At 36.5% G+C, this 13,369-nt stretch overlaps 1 protein-coding gene across 5 annotated transcripts in view; it reads left to right on the top strand.

The window, feature by feature from the left end:
* Nucleotides 1–13,369, top strand: part of TMEM108 (transmembrane protein 108) — a 402,326-nt gene that overhangs the window by 144,004 nt on the left and 244,953 nt on the right. The gene's annotated exons all lie outside the window — the stretch shown is intronic.

Genomic DNA, 13,369 nt, shown 5'->3' with positions numbered 1-13,369 from the left:
CTGTCTCTGCTCTTCCCCCACTCATGCTCTGTCTCTGTCTCTGTCTCTCTCAAAAATAAATAAACATTAAAAAAATTAAAACAAAACAAAAAATCCTTACCAAGACCCATGTCAAGGAGCTTTGTTCCTCTGTTTTCTTCTAGGAGTTTCATGGTTTCAGACCTTACATTTAAGTATTTATTTCATTTTGAATTAACTTTTGTGAGTGGTGTAAGATATGGAGGGATCCACTTTCATTCTTTTACATGTGAATATGCAGTTATCTTAATACCATTTACTGAAGAGACTGTCTTTTTCTTTGTCAAATATTAGATGACCACCTATACTAGGACTTGTTTCTGAGCTTTCAGTTCTGTTCATTTGGTCTATTTGTTTGTTTTTATGCCAGTATCATACTGTTGTGATGACTACAGTTTTATAGCATAGCTTGAAATCAGGAAGTGTGAATTTGTTTCCACCTTTGTTTTTCTTCCTCAGGAATTTCTTTGGCTACTTAGAGTCTTTAGTGTCTCCGTATAAACTTTAGAAGTGTTTTTTCTACTTCTGTAGAAAATACCATTGGAATCTTGATGGGAATTGCATTGAATCTATAGATACAGCTTTTGGGAGTATTGAAATTTTAACAGTATTCTTGCAGTCCATGAACACAGATATCTTTCTATTTTATTTGCGTCTTCTTTGATTTCTTTCATCATTGTCTTGTGGTTTTTCAGCATAGAGATCTTTCACCTCCTTAGTTGAATTTACTCCTAAGAATGTTGGTGTTGTTGATGCTATCATAAATGGGATTGATTTTTTCTTTTTCAGAAATTTTGTTGTTAGTGTATAGAAACATTGCTGATTTTTGTATGTTAATTTTGTATCTTGCAACTTTATGAATTCACTGATTAGATCTAACAGATTTTTGTTTGAGTCTTTCTGATTTCCTACATATAAAATCATGCCATCTGCAAATAGAGACAGTTGTACTTCTTTCTTTCCAATTATGATACCTTTTATTTCTTACCTGATAGTTCTAGCTAGGACCTCTAGTATTCTGTTAAATAGGAGTGGTGGGAGTTGGCATCCTTGCCTTATTCCTGATCTTAGAGGAAAATCTTTCAGTTCTTCCCATTGATATGATGTTAACTGTTGACTTGTCATACGGCCTTTATTATCTTGATATATACTCCTTCTTGCCTAATCTGGTAAGAGTTTTTATCATGAATGGATATTGACTTTTGTCAGATGGTTTTTCTACATCTATTGAGATGATAGTGTTCTTTCATTCTGTTAATGTAATGTAATGTAATGTAGCTTGTTGATTGATCTGCATATGTTGAACCATCCAAGGAATAATTCCCACTTGATTATGGTGAATAATTCTTTCATATGCTGTGGAATTGGACTTGGCTAGTATTTTATTGAGAGTTTTTTGCATAACTGTTCATCAGGGATATTGGCCTATAGTTTTCTAGTAGTGTCCTTTTCTGGCTTTGGTATCAGTTTAATGCTAGCCTATTAAAATGAATTTAGGAATGTTCTTTCTTCTTTTATTTATTTTTTTTGAAGATTTTTAGAAAAATTAGTGTTATTTAAAAAAATGTTTTTTGCAAAATTCACCAGTGAAGCCATCCAGTCCTGGGCGTTTCTTCATTGGCAGATTTTTGATTACTGATTCAATCTCCTTACTAGTAATTGGCTTATTCAAATTTTCTGTTTCTTCCTGATTCTGTCTCAGTAAGTTATATGTTCCTAAGTATTTTTTCCTTTCTTATGGGTTGTTCAGTTTGTTGACATATAATTGTTCATAGTAGCCTCTTATAATCCTTTGAATTTCTTTAGTATCAGTTGTATTTCCTTTTTCATTTATAATTTTGTAGATTTGGGCTCTTTTATCTTTGGTTAGTCTGGCTAAGCACTTGGCAATTCTGTTTATTCAGAGAAACAACGCTTAGTTTAGTTAACCATTTCTGTTCTCTCTTCACTTATTTCTGTATTAATATTCATTACTTCCTTTCTCCTGCTAACTTTGGGATCAGTTTTTTTTTTTTTTTTTTTTTTTCTATTTTCTTAAGATATAGAGTTAGACTGTTTATTTGGTATCTCTCTTGCTTCTTAATGTAGGCATTTGTTCTTAAGTACTTCCTTCTTGCTGCATCCCGTAAGTTCTGGTATGTTGTGTTTTTTTGTTTTCATTTGTCTCAAGAAACTGCAAATCGAAATTTCCCCTTTAGTTTCTTCTTTGATCCCTTCGTTGTTCAGGAGACTGTTGTTTAACTTTGACATGTTCATGAATTTTTCTAGTTCTTTTTACTGATTTCTGGTTTACTCATTTAATAATTTCTGCCATTGTGGTCGGAGAAGATATTTGGTATGATTTCAGTCTTCTTGAATTTGCTAAGACTTATTTTGTGGCCTAAATATGGTCTATCCTAGAAAATGTTACATATGTACTTGAGGAGAGTGTATGCTCTGTTGTTGGATAGAAATGTTCTGTGTGTGTCTATTAGGTTCATTTGGTCTACAATATTGTTCACATCTTCTGCTTCCTTATTGATTCTCTGTATGATCTATTCTTTGGTGAGAATAGGGTATTAAATCCCCAACTATTACTATCTACCGTATATTACTCCTTTTAGCTCTCTTGGTTTTTGCTTTATATATTTAGGTGCTCTGATGTTGGGTGCATAAATATTTACAGTTATTGTATCTTCTTGATGTATTGACCACTTTATCATTATATGACCTTCTTTGTCTCTTTTACTTTTTTTTTTTTTTTTTTTTACTTTAAAGTCTATCTTGTCTGATGTAATATAGCTACCTCTCCTTTTTTTATTTTTTGGTTACCATTTGCTTGAAATGTCATTTTCCATCCCTTCACTTTCAGTCTGTGTATGTCTTTAAAAAGCTAAAGTGAGTTTCTTGGGAAGCATATTGTTAGTTTTTTAATATTGTATTCAGCCATTCTGTGTCTTTTGATTGGAAAATGTAATCCATTTAAAGTAATTTTTGATAGGCAAGGACTTACTATTGCAATTTTGTTAAGTGTTTTCTGGTTCATAATTTTATGGATCCATTGTTGCTTGTTTCTCATCCTTCTGTCTTGTGTCTGTGTTTTGATGTATTTTTGTATATATATGCTTTGACTTCTCATCATGTTCCTTTGTGTAATTACTACAAGATTTTTCCTTGTTATCATGAGGCTTACATAAAATATCTTAAACTTAAAACACCTTATTTTAAAGTTACAACAACTTAACTTCAATAGAATTTGCATACCTTACACTTTAACTTCTTCTCCCCCTCACATTTTTGTTTGTTGCTGCTAAAATTTACTTGTTTTTCATATTGCTTAATACAGGTTATTATACTCATGGCTATTATTTGCTACTTTCATTTTCCTTAACTTCCAAACTAGAGTTGTGAGTTACGCACCACTATTAACAATTCTGCAGAATCAAACTATGACTATATATTAATCATTACCAATGAAATTTATACTACCTTCTTCTGTTTTATGAGATTAATTAATATTCTTTTACTTCCACTCAAAGAATTCTCTAGCATTTTTTGTAAGGCAGTCTGGTGATTATGAACACCCTCAGCATTTGTTCAGCAAAGTCTTTATCCCTCCTTTGTTTATGAAGGACATCTTAGTTGACAGGTTTTCTTGTTGTTGTTGTTTTACTTGAATATTATGAATGTGTCATCCTATTCTCTTCTGGCCTGAAAAGTTTCTGTTGAGAAATTGCCAATAATCTTATGGTGGGTTCCTTTGGATATAACTTCTCTCTTTTCTCCTGCCGCTTTTAAAATTCTTTCTTTGTTTTTGACTTTTGACATTTTAATTATAATGTGTCTCAGTGTAGTCTCATTGAGGTTAAATCTCTTTGGGGTCCTTTGGATCATGGGTCTAGATTTCCATTTCTTTCCCCAGGTTTGGGAAATTTTCAAACATTATTGTTTTAAATATACTTTCTGTCCTTTCTGTTATTCTTCTGGAGTTCCCATAATGCAAATATTGAATGTTATTTCTTTTTATAATGTCCTAAATTCTCATAGGGTTTTTTCACTTTTTCTTTTTCTTTTTTTTTTTTTTTTTTCTTTTTGTTTCTGTGTCTGGTCAGTTTTCATTGTCCTATCCTCCAGGTCACTAAATTTTTCTTCTATTCAGTTGAGTATACTTTTGAAACTCTGTTGAATTCTGTAATTTAGTTAATGTATTTTTAAACTTGAGGATTTCTGTGTGGGTCTGTGTGTATTGGAGGGTTGGTATGTGCATTGGTTTCTATTTTCTTGTCAAACTTCTCATTTTGTTCATGCATTTTTGTTTTAATTTTGTTTCGTTAGCTGTGTTTTCTTGTAGTTTCCTGAACTTCCTTAAGAGGATTATTCTAAATTGATAGTTCATAGATCTCCTATTTCTTTAGGATCAGTTCTTAGAGCTTTATTAGTTTCCTTTGGTGATGTATATATACCTGATCCTTGGTTTTTTACATTGGTATCTGTGCATTTGAGTAATGGAGCTCCTTTTCTAAACTTTACAGGTTTACTTTGGCAGAGATAGTTCTTGACCACTTACTCAGTTTAGGTTTTGGGGTGTGTCTGCTGGTGATGTCTTTGGGCAAGAGGGGCCTGCTATTATGGTATGTTTTGGGGGGAAGCAACTATTTGAACTCTGAGGACAGGGATAGGGGTGTGTGCCACTGAGAACTGTTGGATAAAACTATTTGCTTGGTTCCCTACCCAAGTGAGGCTGTAAGATGGGCTCTGTGGTTGCCTGAATCTCTGGTCAGCCTTACTAGATGATCAGGACTAAGTACTGTATTGATTAGTATCTAGGGCTGTGAGTTAGCTTCCCTGCCCCAACGGAGTAATAGGCCAGGGCTCAGGGCCTGTATAGCTCATTCATTGTTTGGGAGCCCAAATCAGGCCTGAATGTGTACTGAATTCCTTGGTTAAGTGAGGTGACTAGTTTTGCTCTTGCATATAGGCAATGCTGTCTGTTCTAATGCCACTGTACATAGGGTTGTTGAATTGGGCTACACAGCTTCCTGTCTGCTCTGGTTCTGTTCCTTGATCGGACAGGCTGAAGGCTGTTTTCAGCTATGAGTAGGGCTATAAATTAAATTCTTTGCTCAGAAACAGCAGGAGAAACAACTCTAAAACTGGTAAAGCTCTTTGTTTGCTGTCTTAAGCTGACCTGTACCCCAAGTTCCTTGGCTGAATAGGACCACTGGCTTTGCTCTGCAAACTGTTGTCTCTATCTTGCCTGGGCAGGATGGGGAGGGGCCTACTCCAGGGTATTCTGTTTCCCAAAGAGGCTTTCCAGTTTGGAGTTGCCAGGAGCTACCCTCAGCTTGGCAAAGAATCATTCCCTCTGCCTTTACTGAGTATGGGCAGCCTTTGTGCCCTATACTGATTTTGCCATGGAATTGATCAGCTCTACCCACTTGCCTCTTAGGTTAAGTGTCACTGGGCCACACAGCTTCCAACAGTTGTCACCAGCCCTTCTGGTTAGATGAAGCTAGAAGGCACTCTCCACAGAGAGTAGAACTTTGACTCAGCTTGCCTTTGACTCTTACTTGCCTGGGTATGGGAAAAGTCAGCTCTACAGCCAGCAAAACTCTTCATTTGAGGATCCAAATGAGGCAGATCTGCACTCTGCCAAATTCCCTGGTCAGAGTGCACCCCAGAATCAGTTCTGCAGATCAGCAAAACTGATGACTGGAATTACTACTTGGGCACTGCAGTTATGAACTCTGTCTGCCAAGATCTGTGTGTTGGTTGTTGCAAGCTACTCACCCCTTTTCTGTCACAGTCAGATTGCCAGTGGCTAGGCCCTGTAGATTCCCCTGCATTCTTCATCATGTGAGATCAAAGTATGGACTCTCACAAAGTGATCCACAATGCTTGGGGGCTCTTTTCCTACTGAAGGAACTGGCAGCTCAAGGGCGACCTCTCCTGGTGGTGCTGCACAGTCCTAGAGGAGGGACAATGTGGTCAACATGTAACCACATCTGTTACCTTCTAATGCAGTCTCTTTTGGTCTCTGAGGTGCAGGGTGTGCTTTCGGCCTCACCTCTGTGTTCTAGGATTCTCTTGGTATCTTTTTTTTTTTTTTTTTTTTTTGGAATAGATGTTCTTCTTTTGAGGGGGAGTATCTTGGTGATGTCACTCTCCTACCTGCTGTTTTTATCTAGCAAGATCAGATTCTCCTCCTGGAGATAACTGCCTGGCCCGTCAGCCCAGAGGAGGGCTTCCTTTTTGATGCATGAGTCATCACAGTGACTCAGTGACTTACTGGTTGCTCACATGTAATAGTTGCAATGAGCACTGCTGAGAGTTGAGAGGAATTTCTCCCTGCCAGGGTGTGAAGTAGCTTTGACAGCAGGTGTGTCAGCTGGAAACCCAAGCAGCTATTCACCTTCTACCTGGTACCATCATGTAGTACTCTGGAATCAGGCATGCATGCAGAGTGTCCCATCACATACAGCCATTTCTTGACAGAGGAAGAAGTTGGCCAGGGAGTTTGGAAGAGAAAAAAAAATCGCATACTATAAAATGTTTTCTTTGGGGAGCGATACTCTATCTGGCAGCATCATGATCTGAAATAATTCTTAGTCTTTTTATGTTGTTGGTGGTGATTGACCCATGGGATCCTGCTATGTGGATTGGCTGCTGTTAAAATTATCTGATCTTTTAGCAGTGACTCAGGAGGAAAAGTGTCAAGCAAAGGTTAATCATTTCATCCTAGTCAAAAAAAAAAAAAAAAAAGAAAAAAGAAAAGAAAAAGAATTTGAATTGTTAAATTGCAGAATGAATCTACAATTTTTTTTCAGAAATTACAGTTATGACAGAATATATCCCTGCATGCATGCAGACAGGTTTGTCACTATTAGTACCTGCCTGTGGATGGCATTGGTAAGGCAGAAAGTGAGGAGCAGTGCAGTTGGTGACATGTGTGAGCACATACGAATAGTGTTGGGCATTTTATGTAAATTACTTCATCTAATTGATTGTGCAGTTAAGGAAGCTTAGAGAGTAGGGAAACTATTCAAGGTCATTGAACAGGTACATGGTGATCACAGTTCAAATCCATGTATAATTGGTGGCAAAATGTATACCACATTACCTCCAAGCATGTTTTGGTATTTGTTCGTTTGAGAGAACAGATGTTTCTGTGATGAATTAGTCTCACCCAGGTATTTTCCCTTGATAGACACACCATCCTTCTATGCCTGCCTCAGATTCCAGACTTCTGTCCCTAGATACTGTTTCCAAGTTACAATACACATGTGCTAGAAAAAAATGAAAAGGGGGCTCACTCAACACTGCAACAGTTAGCCAGCTCTACTGCATTCTCCTTACTGAATACCTGTTAGGTTATTTGTCAGCGATGTTTTTACACTTATATAATTTCTGACTGTCCTGGGGTGCCTGGGTGGCTCAGTTGGTTAAGCGTCCGACTTCAGTTTAGGTCATGATCTCACAGTCCGTGAGTTCGAGCCCTGCGTCGGGTTTGTGCTCTCAGTTCAGAGCCTGGAGCTTGCTTAGGATTCTGTGTCTCCTTCTCTCTCTGCCCCTCCCCCACTCACACTCTGTCTCTCTCTCAAAAAATGAATAAACATTAAAAAAAACTTTTTTAATGAAAAAAAATTACTGACTGTCTTTATTACAAGGATAGATTATACAAGGTTCTGAACAGCAAAGATGTCAGTTGTGTAAATGTAAGGATTTGTTCCTTATTTTTCCTAGCAACTTAAAATTGACTAAATGCCAAGAATGAGCCAGATGTCAAGCCATCACGAAAGACAGGAGCATAAATGTTGTCTTGGGAGCAGGTCTCCTTGGTGCCAACATGGAGTAGCTTCCTGAATTCCACCAAGCTTGAGGAAACATTCATATGGAATGTTCTGTTGTCTCTATGAGAACTTATAATCACTTGCTTGAACAAACAGAATTTATAATAAGAGGGCTTGAGGACATGCATGGATAGTCTTTTATTATGGAAAGAAGCTGTGTTATAAATTCTGTGTTATAAAGATGTAAATGTTACTGCTTAATAGTTTTATATAGCAATTAGAACTGGAGTGTATATCTATGTCCTGGTCATTTTCCCTGGGATTATAAGTACCCAACTACAAACCTAGATTATTTTTAGCAGAGGTTGTCCCCCACAAAGCACATCAAATGAAGAACTAGAACCAGGAATTGGGAGTTATGAAAAAGTGGAGCAGAAGGTAAGAGGAACATTTCAGAGCCATGACTATAACATAGGTCATCATGATTCATGGGACAGGTGTGATCCACTCTCCAGTGTAGAGTTTATCATCTGTTTAAGAATACACAGAGTGACTTCCTGAAGAAACCTCTATTATTCCTTCTTCCTTCCAAAGAATTCTCAAGAGAAAAGAGTAAAAGGGAATACAGACTACATGTAAGACAAAGATTAGGGAAGATCTTTATATCATATCTGGTACAGATAGCCCAAATCAGTTTTTGTTAGTTTTTGTGCCACCTGATCATTTTTTTAGTTTTGTGCCACCTTTTTGTAGGTAAATGAATTCTGGCAAAGACCCAGGAGCCATTGTACTAACCTCTGTTGATTTTCTACTAACTTTTTGGAGATTCATACCCTCAAACTGCTCAGCGGTTTTGGATTTCCCTTCTATGTAATAAAGGAGGCAATGTAGATGATCATAGCGGGTAAGTGTAAATGAGTTTAGTTATCATTTGATGTGGTAGACACACAATGAATGACTAGGGGAAAATCAGCCAAGGACAAGTAGCAAGTAGCTCATTAGAGCTCTGTCTGGTTTCTGTTGAGCATACACCGCCTTCCAGATCACCAGAGAAAAGGGGGATCTTACTTAGCTAGGCCCTCTCTGGTTATTTCCTTCCCTGGATCTCCCTATTAAAATTTCTGGCTGGTCTGCCATTTTGATACTTTCCCAACCAATATCAAGAGATCAGGCTACCCCTGATATTAGCCTTTCCTTATTGTTTGCCACTGAGATTGCTCTTGTTTCGAACAGTACCCAGGCAGGAATTTTCTATGCTCTGCTCCAAATAGGCAGCTCCCCTCCAGCCGGGCAGCAGAACTGCCAGTTCCCACAGAGTTCTTCATCTGCTAAGGCTGGGGGAGAACTTCGAAGTAATGGATCTGAGGTAGAAGGGGCAAAGGTTTGGAGCAATTCCTGGCTAAAATGTAACAGACTCTCACTGTTCTGAGATTCAGTAGGTTTTCTTGAATAAATCCTCAATTTGTTGTATGCCTTCTGTCAATTTCCAGATTGGTTGAATGGTTGGTTATTTTTTTTATTGTTTCTTTTTTTATTGAAATATGACTAACATTGTATTACTTTCAGGTATACAACATAATTATTTGATATATGTATATGTTGTGAAATGGTTACCACAAGTTTAGTTAACATCCATAAGGATATATAGTTACTTTTTTTTCATGTAATGAGAACTTTTAAGATTTACTCTTTTAGCTACTTTCAAATATACAGTATTGTTAACTATAGTCATCATGCTATGTGTTACATTTCCAGGCCTTATCTATCTTATAACTGAAAGTGTGTACCTTTTCACCACCCTGACTCATTTTACGTGTCTTCTCATCCCCTCCCACTCCCACCTGAGGTAACCACAAATCTGTTCTGTGTATGTATCTAGGTAGTTTTTTGTGTTTTTTTTTAAGATTACACATATGAGAGGTCATATAGTATTTGTCTTTCTCTGACTTATTTCACTTAGCAAAATGCTCTCAAGATCCATCCATGTTATTACAAATGGCAAGCTTTACTTTTTTTTAAGGTTGAATTATTTGTCCATTGTACATATGCACCATATCTTTATTCATCTATTGATGGACATTAGGGTTTTTTTTTATATATCTTGACTATTTTTTTATAACTTTTTTTTAAAGTAATCTCTACTCCTAACATAGGGCTCAAACTCACAACCCCAGGATCAAGAATTGCATGCTTTAATGACTGAGCCAGCCAGTTGCCTCCACTGGCTATTATAGTGCTGCATTGAACATGGAGGTGCATAGATCTTTCAGGATTAGTGTTTTCATTTTCTTCAGATAAATGCTCAGAAGTGGAATTGCTGGAGTCTATGGTAATTCTGTTTTTAGTTTCTTTGAAGAACCTCCACACTGTTTTCTATAATGGCTGTAGGAATTTACACTTCCACCAACAGTGCACAAAGGTTCCCTTTTGTCCACATCTTCAACACTTGTTATTTTTTGTCTTTTTGATAATAGGTTTTCTAACAGGTGTGAGATGATAGCTCACTGTTGTTTTGATTTGCATTTTCCTAATGATTAGTGATGTTGAGCATCTTGTCATGTACCTGTTGACCGTTTGTATGTCATTTTGGAAAAGTGTCTATCCAGATTCTCTAACCGTTTTTTAATTGTTTTGTTTTGGGTTTTTCTTTTGCTTGTTTGGTTTTTTTTGTTTTTGTTTTTTTTGTTTGTTTGTTTTTTGTTTTTTTTTTTTTTGCTCTTGTGCTATCGGAGTTAATTTATATATTTTGGATGTTCACCCCTTATCAGATAATATGGTTTGAAAATATTTTCTCCCATTTTGTAGGTTGGCTTTTCATTTTGTTGCTGACTTCTTTGCTGTGCAGAAGCTTTTGTTTGATGTAGTTCCACTTTTTCTGTGTGCTTCTGGTGCCTTTGTTTTTGGTGTCATATTCAAAATAAAAGGGGCTCCTTGCTACCTCAGTCAGTTAAGCATCCAGCTCTTGATTTCGGTTCATGTCATGATCTCATAGTTCATGAGATGAAGCCCCACATCAAGCTTTGCACTGGCAGTGTGGGGCCTGCTTGGGATTCTCTCTCTCTTTCTTTCTGTCCCTCTCTCTATCTGCCCCTCCCTTGCTTGTGTGCCCTTTCTTGCTCTCAAAATAAATAAACATTTTTTTTAAATACAAAAACAAAACAAAACAAAAAAACAATAGCCAAGACTGATGTCTAGGAGCTTATGCTCTGTTGTCTTCTAGGAGTTTTGTGATTTCAGGTCTTATATTTAAGTCTTTAATCCATTTTCAGTTGATTTTTCGTGTATGTTGTAAGATAGTGGTCCATTTCTGTCCAGTTTTCCTAATACCATTGATTGAAGGGACTGTCCTTTCCCCATTGTATATTTTGGCTCCTTTGTCTTGAATTAATTGACCATATAGGCATGTTTTTTTTTTTTTTTTATTTTTCCCTAGGCTATAGATTCTATTCCATTGTTGTGTGTGTGTGTGTGTTTGTATGTGTGTGTGTTTATGCCAATACCATACTGTTGTGATTACTATAGGTTTATAATATAGTTTGAAATCAGGAGTGTGGTGCCTCCAGCTTTGTTTTTCTTTCTCAAGATTGCTTTGGGTTTTGTTTTGTGCTTTCATACAAATTTTAATATGTTTGTTCTAGTTCTATGCCAAATGTCATTGGAATTTTGATAGGGATTACATTGAATCTGTAAACTGCTTTGGGTAGTATGGACATTTTAACAATATTAATTGTTCCAGTACATGAGCTTGAGCTATCTTCCCATTTATTTGTGTCTTCAGTGTCTTTTTTTTTTTTTTTTTTTTTTTTTTTTTTTTTTTTTTTAATTTATTTTTGGGACAGAGAGAGACAGAGCATGAACGGGGGAGGGGCAGAGAGAGAGGGAGACACAGAATCGGAAACAGGCTCCAGGCTCCGAGCCATCAGCCCAGAGCCTGATGTGGGGCTCGAACTCACAGACCGCGAGATCGTGACCTGGCTGAAGTCGGACGCTTAACCGACTGCGCCACCCAGGCGCCCTGTGTCTTCAGTGTCTTAAAGTGTTCACATCTTTCACCTCCTTCGTTAAATTTCTTCCTAGGTTTTCTTCTTTTCAATGCAATTGCTAATAGGACTGTTTTCTAATTTCTGTCTCTGATAGTTGTGTATAAAAATGCATCTCTTATATATTGATTTTTGTATCTTACAGCTTTACTGAATTTGTTTATTAGCTCTAACAGTTTTTTGCATATATAAAATGTCATCTGCAAATGGAAACAGTTTAACTTCTTCCTTTCTAATTTGAATGCCTTTAATTTATTTTTGTCAGCTAATTGCTCTAGCTAGGGCTTCTAGTACTATGTTGGATAAAAGTGAGCATGGGCATTCTTGTTTTGTTCTTGATCTTAGAGGAAAAGCTGTCAGCTTTTCACATTGGGTATGATATTAGCTATGGGTTTATCACATATAGCCTTTTTGTATATTGGTACATTCTCTCTATACCCACTTTGTTGAGAATTTTTTATCATGAATGAATGTTGAATTTGGAAATGCTTATTCTGCAGTTATTGAGGTGATCATGTGATTTTTATCCTTCATTTTGTTAATGTGGTACACATCACATTGATTTGCAGATGTTGAACCAACTTTGCATCCCTGGGGAAAAAATCCCACTGGTTATCAGTGTATCGTCATTTAAATATATTGTTAAATTCAATTTGCTAATCCTTTGTTGAATATTTTTACATCTGTATTCATCAGAGATATTGACCTGTAATTTCTTATAGTTTTCTTGTTTGGTTTTGGTATGAGGGTAATGGTGGCCTCATAAAATGAGTTTGGATGTGTTCCCTCCTCTTCTATTTTTTGGACGAATTTGAGAAGGACAGTATTAATTCTTTTTTTTTATTAATTAAAAAAAATTTTTTTAACATTTATTCATTTTTGAGGGACAGAGACTCAGTGTGAGTGGAGGAGGGGCAGAGAGAAGGAGGAACAGAATCCGAAGCAGGCTCCAGGCTCTGAGCTATCAGCCCAGAGCCTGACACAGGGCTCAAACCCACAAACCCTGAGACCGTGACCTGAGCCAAAGTTGGACGCTCAACTGAGCCACTCAGGTGCCCCATATTAATTCTTTTTTTAAATGTTTGGTACAATTTACCAGTAAAACCATATGGTCCTGGACTCTTGTTTGTTGAGAGATTTCCAATTAATGATTTAATCTGCTTATTAGGAATTGGTTGATTCATATTTTCTACTTATTCATGATTCAGCATTGGTAGATTGTATGTTTCTAGGAATTTATCCATTTCTTCTAGGCTGTCTAATTTGTTGGCATATAATTGTTTCTGATAGTCTCTTATCCTTTGTATTTCTCTAGTATCCATTGTAACGTGTCCACTTTGATTTCTGATTTTGAATCCTCTTACTATCTTGGTGAGTCTAACTAATGGTTTGTCTAATTTGTTTATCTTTTCAAAAAACCAGCTCTCAGTTACACTGATCTTTTCTATTGTCTTTTTAATTTGTTTCATTTATTTACACTCTGATCTTTATTTTAATGAATTTCATTGTTTTCAACAATTTTTCCAGGTTTGTTATTGCTTT

Source organism: Panthera onca, chromosome C2 (genome assembly GCF_046562875.1).
Source record: "Panthera onca isolate mPanOnc1 chromosome C2, mPanOnc1 haplotype 2, whole genome shotgun sequence".
Lineage (NCBI taxonomy): Eukaryota > Metazoa > Chordata > Mammalia > Carnivora > Felidae > Panthera > Panthera onca.
This window is presented reverse-complemented; position numbering and strand designations above follow the sequence as displayed.